Genomic DNA, 18,492 nt, shown 5'->3' on the forward strand with positions numbered 1-18,492 from the left:
GGCAAGATATAGCCCAATTATGATTAGCTGAAACTAGGACAATTGCTTTCTTTCTTAAGCTACATGTTTTCATAGGTCAGCAGGTGAGCTCTGCTCATAGTGGTCACTCAGAGACGGAGGCAGACAGAGTAGCCATCATTTAGAATTTTTCCAGTCATCTTGGCAGAAATAAGTGAAACCGAATGTGTTAGTCATGTAGTCATGTCCGACTCCTTGCCACTCAATTGACTGTAGCCTGCCAGGCTCCTCTGTCCATGGAATTCTCCAGCAAGAATACTGGAGTGGGTAGCCATTCCCTTCTCCAGGGGATCTTCCCAACCCAAGGACTGAACCTGAGTCTCCTGCATTGCAGGCAGATTCTTTAGCATCTGAGCTACCAGTGAAGCCCCAGCAGAAATAAAGATAGCTCTAACTGGTTTCACATCCATAATTATATACTCTGATCTCAGAGGGACACATGTCACTTTTGCCTCCAGCTTGTCACATGACCTTATCCTTCTTCAGTGGGACCACAAAGTACAATTCTTCTATGTTCCTAGAAAAAGAAGACATGGAGGATTTGGGTAAACATCATGAACAACTGATACAAGTATCTGCAGTTCTTATTCATTGGCAACCATGCCAAAGGAATATGGGATAGAAGGAATAGTTTCAGAAGAAAGAAGAAAAAAGTACTGACATCTAGTATATTCACTGGATAGAACAAAAATTTGTGGAAAACACTAAAGGTAACATATTAAGCAAGGTAAACATGAATGTCAGTGTTTGCACTTTAAAAATATTAGATTCTAAAATTTTTTAGAAATTATTCATTCTGATGCTAGAAATTATGTATGCTAGATAAATTTGTATGTGATATAATTTGGAGAAATTTTAACTATATAAACAATTTTCAGTAAATAACTTCTGAATTCTGGACTGAATACATTCTCTACATACCAAAAAATAAATATTATTCAGAATGAAATATCTTTAGAATATTCTTAAACTGAATAAATGTTAATAAATGATAATCAATGTTTAAAGTTTTATTTGCTTCTAAATTAAAATGGATGAATGGAAACAGTGTCGTTATGAGGCTTCTGCAGTTTTCTCTCTGCGGCATCTCCTGTTTTCTAAGTTTCCATTTTTATCACTCTAAACACTATTGCCATTGTCTTCAGCAGGGATTACCAACAAGTGAATGGCAGGCAATTTGCTCTAAGGTGTGCACTTTGTGCTAATGTGGGATAGAGCATAATTCTGTGAACACCTTACATTTGCTGAGCACCAGATCCAGGGCATTTCTTCAGCCTATTTCTGCAAAATTCAACCTGGGAACCCACTACTGACATGGAATCAACAAAGAAGAGTGGATAGGGGTAGATTATCAGGAGATGCCTGCATTAGGTCTGGGTGGTTGAAGGGCTTACAATCCTGTTTCCATTCTCGGTGTGGTCATTCAAAATAATTCTGTATAAACAATGTGTTGTAGATGTATATATGTTAACTAAAGTCTTTAGTGGAAAGCTAATTAACTAGTATTTGAAGAACACTAAACAAAAAAATCAATCTTTTGTTATACATGACTTGAGCTTCTAACACACAGTCTGGGCCTTCTCAGTATCCTTCAGTGAAATTCCTCTTCCTGACCTCTAAACTGTTTAGAATGCTCCAGGGCTCTGTACTTGAATCTCCTATTTTCTCTGTCAGAGGTGATGTCATTCAAGCCTTGGCTTAAAGGAACATCCGTATTGCTGGCTTTTTGTCTCTCAAACTCAAGGTGTACACTCAAATGATCTAAATGTCTATGTGTTAGTTCCACCTGGCTATTGAATAAATATTTAAAACAACATATCTAAAATGGGCTTTGCTTTCTCCTCTCCTTGCAATGAAGAAGTCTTTCTCATTATTTAGCACCATCCCAGAATGCTGGGTCACCTTTAGTTCTCTACATCAAATGTGTCAGTAGGTCTGTTATCTTCTGGCTTTTCCATTGGCATTGAGGTTGAGACTTATCAGCTCTGTTGCTGCCAACCTTGTGAAGCCACCATTATCTCTTATCTAGCTCACTCCAGTGAGTCTCCTTCTCCAACAGGAGGTTCACTGATGCCACCGTTGGTGTTCTTGAGTCTATCAAGTCTCACGGCTTCCAGAGTGATACTGTCACTTCTCTGCTCAAAACCAACATGTTTGCAATATATCATAGGTCTTGATCAGTTCAGCTTAGTTCAGTCTCTCAGTCGTGTCTGACTCTTTGCAAGCCCATAGACTGCAGCACGCCAGGCCTCCCTGTCCATCACCAACTCCCAGAGCTTGCTCAAATTCATGTCCATCGAGTTGGTGATGCCATCCGACCATCTTATCCTCTGTCGTCCCCTTCTCCTGCCTTCACTCTTTCCCAGCATCAGGGTCTTTTCCAATGAGTAAGTTCTTCACATCAGGTGGCCAGAATATTGGAGTTTCAGCTTCAGCATCAGTCCTTCCAATGAATATTCAGGACTGATTTCCTTCAGGATTGACTAGCATATATTTTATGTAAATGAAAAATCACAGCTACATGCAGAATAGGATGATATGCTTTACAAGGAGGGATCTATGCAACGCCTTATAATAGTGAGGAAGGTGATGTGAGTGAATGGTGGGAATGAAAGAGAAAGAAGAATGGAAGTGAGTGGGGTTTTATGTTCATGAACCCACCAGGAAACTGTTACATGACTTAAGATACATATCAACTCAACTTTTTGGAACATGAGATTCAAAAGAGAAAATCATTCAATCAATAGGGCTTCCCTAGTAGCTCAATGGTAAAGAATCCACCTGCCAATGCAGGAGACACAGATTTGATCCCTGATCCAGGAAGATCCCCCATGCTGCAGAGCAACCAACTGCTGAGCCTGTGCTCTAGAGCCCACGTTTTGCAACAAGGGAAGCCACCCCAATGAGAAGCCCATGCACCACCTCTAGAGAGTAGAGATACTGTCTATCACTGAGTGTCCCTGCTCACTGCAACTAGAGAAAAGCCTATGCAGCAACAAAGACCCAACATGGCCAAAAATAAATAAAATTACTTTAAAAAATCAGTAAAATATTGTATATACTTTTTAAGTGAATAGTCTGTCACATTTAATATTTTACTTGAAAACGTTACACCCATGTAGGTACATGTTAGCTTTGCTGTTTTATTTTTTACCTCCAAATTGACTTGTTCTTTTTCAAACCAGATGCACATTGGTGGAATAAACCAGTGAAGAATATGTTTTTACAAATCTTTCTCACTATTAAAACTTCTGAATCTCAAGTTTTAGCTACATGCAAGATTTAGAAACTTACCCATTCCCCATTCTATTTTGCTTAAATACTAGCAATTTTAAAGTTCAGCGTGTAGTTTCAATAAATTAGAGTTTAATAGTAGAATATTACGTTGAAAAAAATTACACTTAAAAGCTTGCTGCTTACAGCATTTGGAGAAATTGTAGGCACAGAATGAAATACTGGGTGTTAACTCTGTATAGGTATTGTATCAGTGAATCCAAGTGAGAAAAAGATAAAGTGATATTAGAATACTATGCATGCAGCTAATATAATAGCTGAATTATTAAATTCTGCAATAAAAACATATAAACATTTTAGCTTATATATTTAGGGCAGGGAAAGGTGCATTTTAAAAATTGCCAAGTATCATCATCACAAAATGCTATTAAGAAATCGAATCCATTTTGTTTCAAAGTAAATGTGAGATGGAGTTATTGGCTTCAAGGAGAAATTAAATCCCCTTTTCTATCAGCAATTTGGTATCTATTAAAGAGATGTTTCTGTGTTTATAGGCACTCCTATGCCTATTACCTTACAAGTGGAACTTTAATAAATAAAAGTTCATGAGTTGAAGGAGATCTCACACGCTGTTAGGCTTTTAGAAGGGAAATTTGACTCACGTAGGTTAAGGCTCCTAGCTGGCTAGATGTGGCTTAGTTTAAGATGAACCTGATCTGTGACAATCGTGTGCTTCACTGTGGAATATAAAATGTAAGATAAAATCAATATGGAAAACACTAGCTGTCATTTACTAAGTACCTAGTATGTGATCGCTCTGATATTAGGCACTTAACACTATCATCATTTAATATTTATATTTATATCACTGTTTTACAAAAGAACCTGCAGCTTGAAGAGTTTTAGGTGTTTCTCAATTTCAAACTGTTAGAAAAGTGAGGTGAAAGTTGAACTCAGGTCTTTTTGGTATTCCAGTAAATCACTAAATCATCCATGTGTGCATCTATGGACGTTCTAATTTACCTTTGTTGGACATATAGGATTTTATTTTGCACAAAAATAGCCATAGAATGAAAGTGAAGGTCTGAGACAAAGTTTCATATCAGAGATGCCAAACATTTAAATAAAAGTGAAAAATGTAGTCTATCATTTGAATATTTTATCAGTATTGTACATAAATATTGAGACATTTCCAAGTAACTTATATGGTAGCATATAGACAAAATAGTGGACTGAACTTAGTATTTTTTGTTCAGTTATATTTTATTGTGTTTTATAACCTAATATATATATTAATAAGTTTTGACTTGCATATTAATTAATCTTCCTGTAGTAATTATTTTTCAGAATATACACATATCAAATCATTGTGCTGTACACTTTAAAATTATGCAATGTTAGGTCAACTATATCTCAATAAAACTGGAAAAATAGTTTGACCAACAAAACAAATGAATATTAGTTTTACAATTTTATTTCCTTACTTAGCTATGAAAATATAAGAAAGCCTCTTGCTAGCTTTGCTTTTTTTGAGTAAATATAATGCCTAATTTCTACAGTTTATGCAATAATACAGTGTTAGATAAAATGCAATTATTGTGAGTCTTCAGAAGAACTGGAAATACATTGTATTCTTAAAAGTTCTCTTCCAATCACAATATAAAGGAAATCTCTATTACACTAGACACTGGTCTAAAGTTAGCCTAATGAGAAGCAACAGGGGGAAGGTGGTCAGCCACAAAGGTGCATATGGTGACAAGAAAGGAGTAAATGGCCCAGGGGAGGGTTAATCAGACAGTTTGCCCAAGGAAAAGCAGGATGGGCTGACCTCACAATGACCCAGTTAGAAATGGGTTTGAGGGAAGGGAGAACAAGGGAGAAACCTAGAGTTTTGGGGAGCTTGTAAGGGATTAGGGTTGTAGGTGCATGGCTACATGTGACTATGTAAAGAAAGGGTTAGAGAATAGATTTGAGTTTATTACTCATTGTGAAATGCAAGTTGGAAGTGTGATAAGTTGAAAGCATGATGCTTCCTAGAATCTGGTTACAAAAAAAAAATATATATATATATATATATATATATATATATATATATATATATATATATATAGTTGCTATGGCCTTTTAGAAGGTAGCTGTATGATTTATCGACATTCTGTTTGTACCATAGTAGCAGCAGCAGCAGCAGCAGCAGTAGCAGAATTGTATTATGACTGATAGAATTAGTAGGGGAGACATGTATAAACTGCTTTCAAGGCTTCCTTGTGTGTATTTTCTGTGTATGCTAATAGATTTAATTCTCATAATTCTTCAGAGATGGAAAAGAGCAGAATGAAGTGAAACGTATTTTAAAATATTTCTGATGATATCAAGAAGAAGAGATTCATCTGGTGAGGGAGCTGGGCTTTCAAGAGCTCCCCAGAGGGAGAAATCGTTTAGGAGCAAAACTATCTGGTTTTAAAAGCACCAGTACATCCTTTTTGGAGGGAACCACATGCAACTCAGTGGCTAAGAGTCAAGGGGGAAGGTAATTGCTTATAGAGTCTTGGACTCATACAGAATGAGACTTTCTTTTCAGGCCGCTCTCTGCAGCAAGGGGTTCCTGGGATACAGTTTTTAAACCAATCGTCTCATCTATTATGGTCCACAACAAAGACTTACATGCCTCCTTTTTCTGGATGTCAGTTGAGCAGCTAGTCACTCACATTAATCCATTTTCTGCTTTGAGCACATGGGACTGGAGGTGAAAGTCAAAGAATCCAATGCTTCAATTTTTTTTTTTTTAAATCATGTTCTGAATGACAGAGGGAAGAGCCCTGGGAGGGACTTAGGTAGGGTTTAGATTTGTGGGTAATGCTCACATGGTAGGAGAAGGAAATGGCAACCCACTCCAGTATTCTTGCCTGGAGAATCCCATGGACAGGGGAGCCTGGTGGGCTACAGTCCACGAGGTCGCAAATAGTCGGACACGACTGAGCGACTAAACACGCAGCACAGGCTCACGTGGCGAGTGACAAAACAGTGTCCTGGCAGCAACATGAGGCTGGGCATTGGGAGATCTGGTGCTCCTGTCACTTGCTGTTCAGTCTTGGGTTAGAATGAACTGTATCTGGGGCTCTCCTTGCTTATTTGCAAGATGACTGGGTTCATGCAGCACATGTGCTTTTTCACATATCTCAAAACTTTAAATATATTACATTAAAGAAAAGATCCTTATAGCAATAACAGTAGATGATATGGATGTTTTGCTAGCATAGATAGTTAACTCTAGAAATTCTGATCAATATAAGGTAGTCTTTCTAAATGAAATACATATAATATTTAGCGATCTTTTAGGAATAAACCCCACAAAGATGACCTTCCTTCTTGTACTTATGATCAGGTAAAAATTCTGATAAGACCTACCAAGGAAAAAGAGATAAATAAGAAAAAGAATAAAAGAAAAAAATTACCTTGAGGATGGGATATGCAGTTCCAAGAAATCAAGCAAAAATTCAAAGAAATAATATACCATGTTATCGCCCATATTTTTTTGTGAACCCTGTGCATCAGAATCTCCTCAGGTTGTTGGAAGAATAAAGTGAGTCAAAATGTAGATTTCTAGGCCCTAGATCAGAATAATTGAGCCAAGACCTCTGAGTAGAACCCACGAATTTGTGTTTTCACAAGCTTTTGACATGTACCTTATGGTCTCTAATGTTTGACCGTCAATGCATTTGGCTTTGAGATTAATCCATCCAATTTTCACACTTTTCTTTTCTTTCCAGTTTTATTGAGATATAGTTGACATATAGCACTGTATAAGTTTAAGGGGTACAGCATAATGATTTGATTTACAAACATCACGAAATGCTTACCACGGTACATTTAATGAACACCATCATCTCATATAGATACAAAATTGAAATACAAAAAAAATTTTTCCTTATGATGAGAGCTCTTAGGATTTACCCTTAACTTTCATATACAATATTCAACAGTGTTAATTGTATTAATCATGTTGTATATTATTAATACCTCACTGCTGCTGCTAAGTCGCTTCAGTTGTGTCCGACTCTGTGTGACCCCATAGACAGCAGCCCACCAGGCTCCGCCGTCCCTGGGATTCTCCAGGCAAGAACACTGGAGTGGGTTGCCATTTCCTTCTCCAATGCATGAAAGTGAAAAGTGAAAGTGAAATCACTCAGTCATGCCCGACTCCCAGCGACCCCATGGACTGCAGCCCACCAGGCTCCCTCATCCATGGGATTTTCCAGGCAAGAGTACTGGAGTGGGTTGCCATTGCCTTCTCCGTAATACCTCACTAGCACTTATTTAATAATGAATTTGGCTTTGAGATTAATCCACCCCAGTTCCATACATTTCTATATATTAATTGCATACATTTAGAAAATATGGTGAGAGAAGGCTCTCATTCTTAAAAAAATAAATAAAAGGAATGAGCATCTTTAGTTTACCACCTGTGAAGCATTTTAATTTGATCTTGAAGTAAGTGATTACTTTATTGTCAGGTAAACAGAAATCTTGGCTCTATAACACTGATGTATTATGCCTATGTGTATTTCTGATGTAGTTCACTAGATAAGGAGGAAAGAAAATGGCTTTGGGGGCAAATGAAGGATTCAGAATCCCTTTTAGAGTATTAGTTTTTTCCCCTGAAAGACAAAACAATTAATAACAGTTTGAGGGTTTTGCAAATGTTAACTGAAATGGTATATGTAAAACTCCTAGCCTGATGCCAGCACACAGCAGACATCTGATAATGCTAGCTGTCCTTATCTTACTATGTTTTGTATTCAGTGATAACGTCAATGGCACAGGTGGGCGTTTTTGGATTTATAGCTACAGTGACTACCTGCGGACCCTGCTGCTATTTGCAGCATTTAATTTTGTTTTCAACATCCCACAAATATTTAATCAAACCTCTGTATCCTATGTCAGGTTGATATCTTTCCCTTACCTTGATTTTCTCATAATCATATCACATTTCCCATTGTCATATTGTCTGAAATTATGTGTCAGAGCTGTATAAACTTTAGACTCTTTTCTGCTAGAATCATCCATGCTATTAAAAATTGTTTGGGTTATCTGCTTATATGTCTTATTATTTAATACTTTTAAAATGCTATGTCTAGGATTTCAGCTTTATGAATCTTTCAGTTCAGTTCAGCTCAGTTCAGTCGCTCAGTCGTGTCCAACTCTTTGCGACCCCATGAATTGCAGCACGCCAGGCCTCCCTGTCCATCACCAACTCCCAGAGTTCACTCAGACTCACGTCCATCGAGTCAGTGATGCCATCCAGCCATCTCATCCTCTGTCGTCCCCTTCTCCTCCTGTCCCCAATCCCTCCCAGCATCAGAGTCTTTTCCAATGAGTCAACTCTTCGCATGAGGTGGCCAAAGTACTGGAGTTTCAGCTTTAGCATCGTTCCTTCCAAAGAAATCCCAGGGCTGATCTCCTTCAGAATGGACTGGTTGGATCTCCTTGCAGTCCAAGGGACTCTCAAGAGTCTTCTCCAGCACCACAGTTCAAAAGCATCAATTCTTCGGCGCTCAGCCTTCTTCACAGTCCAACTCTCACATCCATACATGACCACAGGAAAAACCATAGCCTTGACTAGACGAACCTTTGTTGGCAAAGTAATGTCTCTGCTTTTGAATACTTTGCTGTAATTGTTATTTGATTGACTTGTAGGTGAATGTAATAGCAAAGCTTATAAACAAGGATGTGATGTTTAGAGTGTGCTAATGTCTCATTTGAATGTGTATACAATCAAATCTCAGAAATCATCATATACCTTATATATGTTATCATAAGTCATAGATAAGGCTCAAGAAATTCTACATCCACCCTCTCTCACTGCCCTTTCTCTCACTGAGCAGAGGCTTAATCAGTAAGGGCTACAGCCATTCAATATTTTAAATTAAGTTTTTCAACAACAACAACAACGAAAAAAAAACAAAAGTGATTTTCAAATTTATCTTTGGTCAGTGAAAGAATATACAGAACTAAAGTGAACTCTCTTGAATCATCATTTACCCCCCTTCTTTGTAATTTCATTAACAATTTTAGGAAATGTTTCAATAAAATTTTAAATTATAGATTGAGACTCTAGTTATACATAGTATAAGTTGTTATTCATATAAAGTGTCAATCTTTGGTATTTATCTGTTATTGTTATCAAACATTCAATATTCTGGAAGATTTCAGGATTAATTAATAATAAACTAATTCTCAGATGAGAGAAGGCAATTTAAGAATTCAACAAAAGCTGATGTGATTCTGACTCAGGACTTGTCCTAACAATCACAGCACTTCTGAAATGTTCTAATTGGATGTATGTCTGTATAAATCCCTTAAAGTAAGTACATACAATTGTTATTTTTATTCTCTTTGGGGATACAAAGGGTTTTAATTGGAGTGCCAATTTTCTACAGCTATAACTTCCTTAGAATTATAGCTTTGTTGTTAAAAATGTGTCTCGTTGATAAAAGACTCAAGTTCATAGGGAAAAAAAATAGCCTGTTCTATTCTGTTTGAAAACATTAACAGTTATTTTCCAATTTAAAGAAATTGACTTTTTGAGCCTAATTCAGTTGGGCGAAATATAAGAATTTAAAAGTGGAATCCAATTATCTTGAACTTGTACACTTTGTTGAAGAGCTATTAAATTGGAAAAATTTTGAGCTTTTTTCAGAAGGCACATTGAAGCTTTCTGTTGACACTAAATGCAAAATAAAAATAATTTTAAAAGGAAAACCTTGACAGATTAATCATATCACCTTCACAATTGAGGTTTTCTATACACACAAAACTATGCTCTGTTCCTGACCTAGACATTTATAATATCTTTCTGTCTGCAATTTTTTTTTCCTATGTGTTATAAATACAATTCCATTAACAGAGTTCTGTCACTAGGTGGCTCCATTTAGCTTTTTAAAAAGCAGTGTTCTATGAGCACCTCTCTGATTTGGGAGCAATTCTGTGTTCCTCATTTCATCTCGCTTTTTTTTTTTTTTTTTTGCTTTTGTATCACATACAGTCTGTGTAGCTTAGTTGCAAACCATTAGCTGTATGAAATTAGAGCTTATGTGCAGTGTGTTGCCAACTCCTCTGTCGAGTCAACGAATAATGAAAGGTGACAGATGACAATTCTCCAGGACTGTGGTTACTGGCGGGGTGCCGTTGCTTGATGCCCGGATCCTTAGCAAAATTATTTCCAGTCTTATTCTCTCACTTCGGAGTGCCATTTGAGCATCAAGTCATAGTCCCTGTAATGAGAGGAAGCCCCCCAAATATATGAAAGACAGATGGATTTCTTTTTAAATTCCTGAGAAATTCCTGATCTGAGAGGAATGGTGTGACCTAGTGGAAAATGACCCAGATTGGGAGTTGGAACCCATGAAGTCTAGTTTGGGTTTTGGAAAGTAGTTAATTCAACTATTCCCCACTGAATCTCAGTTTATTCATTAATATAGTGGAGGGGTTGGACTGGATGATTCTTGCAATCTCTTCTAGTTTTACTATTTTAAGATGGGTGATATCCCCGAAAGGATTCCTTAAATAGAAGTGGACTTGTGTAGATATTATTTACTTTCTTAGGTCATAAAAGCTCCTGAGGTTTTTATGGTATAATTTCTCTAGCTCCAGTGCCCCAATCAGTACCTGGCACATAGAAGAAGCTCAACATATACATTTAAATGAATAAATGAACTGCCCAGAAGTATGGAATGATGGAGATGACAGAGCAGTGTTGGCTTTCCAAAGTCCTACACCATCTTCTCTCTCTGACTGGGCCTCCACTTTCTATCCTTAAAGTTACAGGTGCCTACTGATAAAGGCAAGTCACCTGAGAATGCATTTGCTCTTTCGAAAAAGAAAGTGAAAGTTTCTAGGCTTTCTCTGTTAACATCAGTCTGTTATTTAGATGGAAGGATTGCCATTGTAGATGCTTTAGAAGGCAAAGCCCATCTGTAGCAATAGATTTGAAGTCCTGAAGTCTGGAAATGAAAATCTATGGACAGAGTGCTATAGCAGAAACTAGTTGAGACACCCCCTTTATGTTAACACTTATTCAATTCTTTCTTTCCACCCATTCAGCTGGTCTCCTACAGATGCTTTTTGCCCTCTCTTTCTTGTTAATTGCACTCTGAAAATCATTGCCCTCTAGCTAAAGTTGTACTAAGCACCTGATGTTTATTTCTCCAAGACAACACTCCTGTCCTTTGTGAGCATTTTTCACTCCAGAAAGAAGGTCACAGGATGATACCCTTGAGGACCATCAGAACCTGTTTCAGAACCACCTGACATCAGCCCTAATGATCTTAATGTCTCCAAGACGAAAGAAGAATGCAAGACTACTTTGGAGCTGTACCGTATCTACAGCCCTGTTTTCCCGCCCTGAAACTCTGAGACTAATTTGGGCACATTCTTGAGAGTGTTATCCTGCTGTGGCCCCTTTTACCAGGCAAAGTAATCAAGCTACTCCTTTCTATTCCTCCAAAGCTCTGTCTCCATGTTTCTATTCAGAACTGGTGAATAGGGGCTGGATTTTTCAGAAAACAAGAGCACACTGCTTAAGTCTGTTAGCTCTGAAGCTGTATGGCCCAGCATGAAGGAATGGGCCTTGGAAGCATAACATTTATGTCCTACAAATGTATCAAACTCCGCAAGTCTAGCAATGAGCTCATCAAATGTCTAGTTTAGAACTCTGACGGTTTCCCTTCCCACAAATGGTATCACTATTTATCCATCCAATCATTTAACAAATGGCTGGGATCACGGGGAGGTCACCCTAAACTCTAGCCTATCCTATAATCATCACATTCAGTCACCATATCCCATATCCTATAGATATTACCACCTGAACATCTCTTTAATTAGTATTTTTTCTTTCCTCTACCATCATAATCTTGAATAAGCCCTCCGTCATTTCTTATTGAATTACTGTAATAATCTCTTGACAAGGTTTCTGTCTCTATCAATAGTCTTTTAAAATGAATTCTCTAAAATGCAGCTAAAGTGATGTCTCAGTTTCTTTCCTGATTAAAATGTATCCCTATAGACTTCAAGATAAAATTAAAAGCCTTTGAATATCAGGCCTTCATGCTCTGGGCCATATCAAACCCAACACACCTTCATCTCTCACCACAGCTCAAAATAAAGAACTAGAATTTCAATGACTTGCTCTCAGACAATTGATTCCACATTTCATCTCTAGGTAACATCAAAGAATACTCAAGTTGAAAGGACCTTTAGAGTTAAAGTAACCATATACTTTATCATTCAAACCAGGACACTTTTGAAAGTGAAAAGTGTGCTATTAATAATTACATTGGGATAACAGGTGTAAACCAAGACTCTCTCAGACAAAAGAGCCTGTGTGTTCACTCTATCTAGAGATCAACTAGACCATGAGAAAACTTGAGTCATTCAAATGAAAGTCCATCATAAGGATTATTGGACTAGAATCTGCCTTTCCTATCTCTGCCTTTTCTTTCATGTTATGCTATTTTTCTAATAACCCTTTTTAGATAAAAAAAGTTAGGTAGCCTGTTTTTATAGTAAGATGTTTGCCACTTTTCATAGAATTATAGTAAATCTTTTTCATGTATAGATTAATAGAAGGCAGCTGAATTCTCATATCTGCTTTTTTCATTTATTCTGTTGCAATATGTTGTTTGAGCTCAGGTATAGAAAGAATAGAATTGATGCATTCAAACTGTGGTCCTGGCAAAGACTCTTGAGAGTCCTTTGGAGAGCAAGGAGATCAAACCAGTCAATCCTAAAGAAAATCAACCCTGAGTATTCATTGGCAGCATTGTTGCTGAATCTCGAAGCGCCAGTACTTTGGCCACCTGATGCTAAAAGCCAGCACATTGGAAAAGACCCTGATGCTGGGAAAGACTGAAGGAAAAAGGAAAAGGGCGAAGCAGAGGTTAAGATGGTTAGATAGCATCACTGACTCGATGGACATGAATTTGAGCAAACTCTGGGACACAGTGAAGGACAGAAGAGCCTGCCATTCTACAGTCCACGGGGTCACAAAGAATCCGACAGGACTTAGCAATGGAACAACCACAAATATTAAGAAAACCTAACCACACCTAGATATTCAGTTGGAGAGGAGTGGAGTATTTTCATAGCTTTTTATGATAATTGTAAGTATTCTTTTTTTGATATTACAAACTGACTAGTGATTTCTTAAAGGTTAATTACAACGTGGCATCTAAAACCACATCAGTGAATTTTTGTATTGTGTTACATTAAAATTCCTTGGTCCACCTTGAACTTTAAATGAGTCTTTGACTTTGCATGATTTTGTGTCATCTCTTATTGGTCATTTGGAAAATACTAGCTCACTAGTCATGTAGATCTATCAAATGTTGACATTTTTTGATATATAATATTCAAAAGTTATGTTTACCAATAGCAGGGCTGTTCTCATCAAAAAGTATTGGGAAGCTGTCGAGTGTATGGTGGCAGATACATGTTTTCCAATAATCTAATTTTCTCTAGAAAGCTCAAATTTTATCATTGGCAAGCATGCTGTCAGTTATTCTCATTGCAGAAACAGGTTCATTACATTTGTTTTCAACAAAATGTCTGACAGATACTCAGATCTGACTCACCACGGTCTACCTGTTAATTGTTTTTTCAAGCAAGAGTTGTGGTCCGTGAATAAGGCAGCTACTTCAGAAGCTTCCAATTCAATTGCACAAGAGCTTTCCTTTGGTATCCAGCTGAACTGCTTAATATGCACTTTCTATTTTGTCACGCATAATATTAAAATCACATGTATTCAAGGATCGGGATTTAATAAAATTAATATTTGTTACCATTTCATGAAGGCTATTATTTAGTGAAATAACTTTATTTTGTATTAACTGTGAATATGTTGTTCTGAAGAATTGTGGTACACTTTGGAGCCTCTGCCTTGGTTGGTGATAAGGTGCCAGTGGTTTTATCAACATTGATTTTACACAATCAGTGCAAATGTGAACACAGTGAAAAGCACCAAAAATGTCTTTGTGCTATTATGAAAATAGTTTTGATTTTGTAAATGTCCAGAGTCGGGCTGGGGAACACAGGGATGCTCAAACTGCAAACTGAGCACCATTGCCGTTAACTAAACCTTGAGACAGCTACATCATCAGATGCTGCAGAAAAGGTGAACAAAACCAAACTAAAACACTGCCTAAAAACGACTAAAAGGTCCCGCTGGATTTCGCAACAAGGGCTTCAGGGGCAATCTAGTCAAGAAAGTTCTAGGGTTGGTTTTTCCTAGGTTAACCTATCTTTATGAAGTGATGTAAAGGGAAAATATACCCTCTCCCATTCCAGTTGAATGTATTTTGTCCATTTTAAATAGAAATGCTTAAATGTATGAAGGCATTAATTATGGTTGTCATCAAACCTGAAAGAGCATATCAAATTTCTCTGACTAGGAACTAAATGTCTTTTCCTTCTGTGAATTATGGATCTAACATGTAAAAACAATTTGGCATGCCATTTATAATAACCTAGGGTAAGAAGCAAATCCCCAAGAAAGGGATAGTCAGAAACCCCACACCCATTGGCTACAATGTACAGAAGTCAAATGCAATGGTTCAATATATTAAGAACTTACTTTGAAATGATTTGAATAAAAGGATATAAGGTTATTTTGCAGATTGTAGGCCATATGGGCCTTTTTACACATATGAAGGGCAGGCAATGTGTTAGGAAAGTGACATTTCCTTCTCTGGGCCTTTCTTTGAGTCAGAAATATTATTCACCTCATCTTATATAAAAAATGAGCCCTTTCAAAGCCCTTAAAGCCAGGGGCTATTAACCCTTACATAAAGATGATTAACCCTATCTAACCCTAATAACTTTATCTTAAACTCTATCTAGAAGTGAATTTCATGTATGTTAAACAACTTGCAAAGTTAATAAGATTTTCAGTTTCTTAATGTTATCTGGGTGAAATCAACTTCTTTATGAAGTATGATTTCTTCTACACTCAAAATAGTTAAGCTTTGGATTCTATATATAGCATACTGTTCTACAATGTTGGATTGCATTGTTGCCATTATAGAATAATTCGGAAAATATAATTGTAAAGAAACAGAAGCTAAGGGATCTTCAATATCATGAGATGCTTCAGTTCAGTGCAGTTCAGTCTCTCAGTTGTGTCTGACTCTGCGACCCTATGAACCACAGCACGCCAGGCCTCCGTGTCCATCACCAAGTCCCGGAGTTTACCCAAACTCATGTCCATTGAGTTGGTGATGCCATCCAACCATCTCATCCTCTGTCGTCCCCTTCTCCTCCTGCCCTCAATCTTTCCCAACATCAGGGTCTTTTCAAATGAGTCAGCTCTCCGCATCAGGTGGCCAAAGTATTGGAGTTTCAGCTTCAACATCAGTCCTTCCAATGAACACCCAGGACTGATCTCCTTTAGGATGGACTGGTTGGATCTCCTTGCAGTCCAAGGGACTCTCAAGAGTCTTCAACACCACAGTTGAAAAGCATCAATTCTTCGGTGCTCAGCTCTCTTTATAGTCCAACTCTCACATCCATACATGACTACTGGAAAAACCATAACCTTGACTAGATGGACCTTTGTTGACAAAGTAATATCTGTGCTTTTGAATATGCTGTCTAGGTTGGTCATAACTTTCCTTCCAAGGAGTAAGCATCTTTTAATTTCATGGCTGCAATCACCATCTGCAGTGATTTTGGAGCCCCCCAAAATAAAAAATAAAGTCAGCCACTGTTTCCACTGCTTTCCCGTCTATTTGCCATGAAGTGATGGGACTGGAGGTCATGATCTTAGTTTTCTGAATGTTGAGCTTTAAGCCAACTTTTTCACTGTCTTCTTTCACTTTATTATTTTTTTTTCTTCTTTCACTTTCATCAAGAGGCTCTTTAGTTCTTCTTCACTTTCTGCCATAAGAATGGTGTCATCTGCATATCTGAGGTTATTGATATTTCTCCCAGCAATCTTGATTCCAGCTTGTGCTTCATACAGCCCAGATGCTTACTAAGTTACTAAAGACTTTGTTGTCCTGAGGTAACATTTCTAGTATCCACTCATAAGGAATAGTGATTCTTATTTTATTACATCCTATCAGTACTGAATAGATTTGTATATATGCATCAGCATTTATCTTACAGTCTGATATCTGTCTGATTTACTTCTAATTCTTGCTTGGCTTTAGACTGGATACTATGTTTCATTTCATTATGGAACATTTCCCATCAATGTTAAATAAATGCTCTTAGGGTTATATAACATCAAAATTCAATGGTGCTTGGGCTTCCCCGGTAGCTCAGCTGGTAAAGAATCCTCCTGCAACGTGGGAGACCTGGGTTTGATCCCTGAGTTGGGAAGATCCCTGGAGATGGGAACGGCTATCCACTCCAGTATTCTGGCATGGAGAATTCCATGGACTGTACAGTCCATGGAGTCTGCAGAGTCAGACATAACTGAGTGACTTTCACTTCACTGGCAGCATTAACCCTCTGTTGTTGTTTTTACTGCTGTTTAGTCTCTAAGATGTGTCCAATTCCTTGTTACCCTGTGGACTGCAACATGCCAGGCTTCTCTGTCCTTTGCTATCTCCTGAGTTTGCTCAAACTTACACTCATCAAGTCAGTGATGCTATCCAAATAGTTTATCCTCTGTTTTCCCCTTCTCCTCTTTCCCTCAATCTTTCCCAGCATCAGGGTCTTTTCCAGTGAGTTGGGTCTTTGCACCAGATGGTCAAAGTAATGGAGCTTCAGCTTCAGCATCAGTCTGTCCAATGAATATTCAGGGCTGATTTCCCTTAAGATTGACTGGTTTGATCTCTTTGCAGTCCAAGGGACTCTCAAGAGTCTTTTCCAACACCATAGTTCAAAAGCATCAGTCCTTTGGTGTTCACCCTTCTTTACAGTCCAGCTCTCACATCTGTACATGACTGCTGGAAAAACCACAGCTTTGACTCTATGAATCTTTTTTTCATGTCTAAAAATAAAAATAATTCTGCTTACCTTCATCATTGCCACAGGGAGAGGTTCAAACTGCAATAGTCTTGGTTTGGGGCTTCCCTGTTGTCTAGTAAAGACCCTGCCTGCTATGCAGGAGACCTGGGTTTGATCCTTGGGTCAGGACGATCCCTGGAGAAAGGAATGGCCACCCACTCCACTATTCTTGCCTGGAGAATTCCATGGACAAAGGTGCTATAGTCCATGAGGTCTCAAGAGTCAGACACAACTGAGCAACTAACACACTGTTGCCAACTGTTTTGTCATCTAGGTGTTTACATTAAAACTTTTCTTTCAGATTAACCCCCAATCCTTTTTTTATTTTCCTCCTCTGCATTATCCAGGGCTTCCTTTAAATTTAGGCTTCATGTCCAATTCCTACATGAACTTTAAGGCGTTAATTCATTTTTTTTGAACCTCATTTCCAGTTTTTCCAATCAGTCCAACGTGATTTTGAAACATGCCTACATTTGCCTTGTACTCCTTCCATTCACTGATCTTGTAGCCATGCCTCCTTTCATGTTTATATTTCAATGAGTCTGTGATCATCTTACCCTTCTGTAGCTAATGTCCATGGCTAAACTCATATCTTCAAGCTGAAACCACAGTATGTGACTATAGATACATAGCAGAATTGAGTATAAAGAGAAAGTGACTGGGATTTAAGTCAGCTGGGCAGAAGTGACCGAAATTATAGATAGGAAAGTTTGGGACAGGTACAGAGACTGGGAATTCATTTAATTTGATGAAGTATATGTAACTGAAAGTATATTCTGAAACAGAATCTTTAACCTTAGTTTTTCTGTATTTTCACCTTTGCTTAAGAAACATTTACAGGTAATCAGTTATAGGGCATTTGGGGCTTCAAGAAAGCAGAACACATGAATTTAAATTGCTTGTTTTGATTATTCATTCTCATACTGACAAATGAACACCCACATACACATGCACCAGATAATTTCTTCCCAAAATATTTAGCTGCCTTTCCTGGAGTATAAGGAACTAAAAAATGGAATGCCCTGAATATAAGAGGAGAAGGAAATGGCAACCCATTCCAGTATTCTTGCCTGGAGAATCCCATGGACAGAGGAGCCTGGCGGGCTACAGTCAATGGGGTCACACACAGTCAGACACAACTGAAATGACTAAGCAGCAGAATATAGGATAGATGGAAAAACATTGCCCATATAAAAGTACAGGGGAAAATATCTACAAAATCAATGCAGT

This window comes from Bos grunniens, chromosome 14 (assembly GCF_055505025.1).
Source record: "Bos grunniens cultivar Pamir isolate PY7600 chromosome 14, Bosgru_T2T1.0, whole genome shotgun sequence".
In the NCBI taxonomy this organism is placed as follows: domain Eukaryota; kingdom Metazoa; phylum Chordata; class Mammalia; order Artiodactyla; family Bovidae; genus Bos; species Bos grunniens.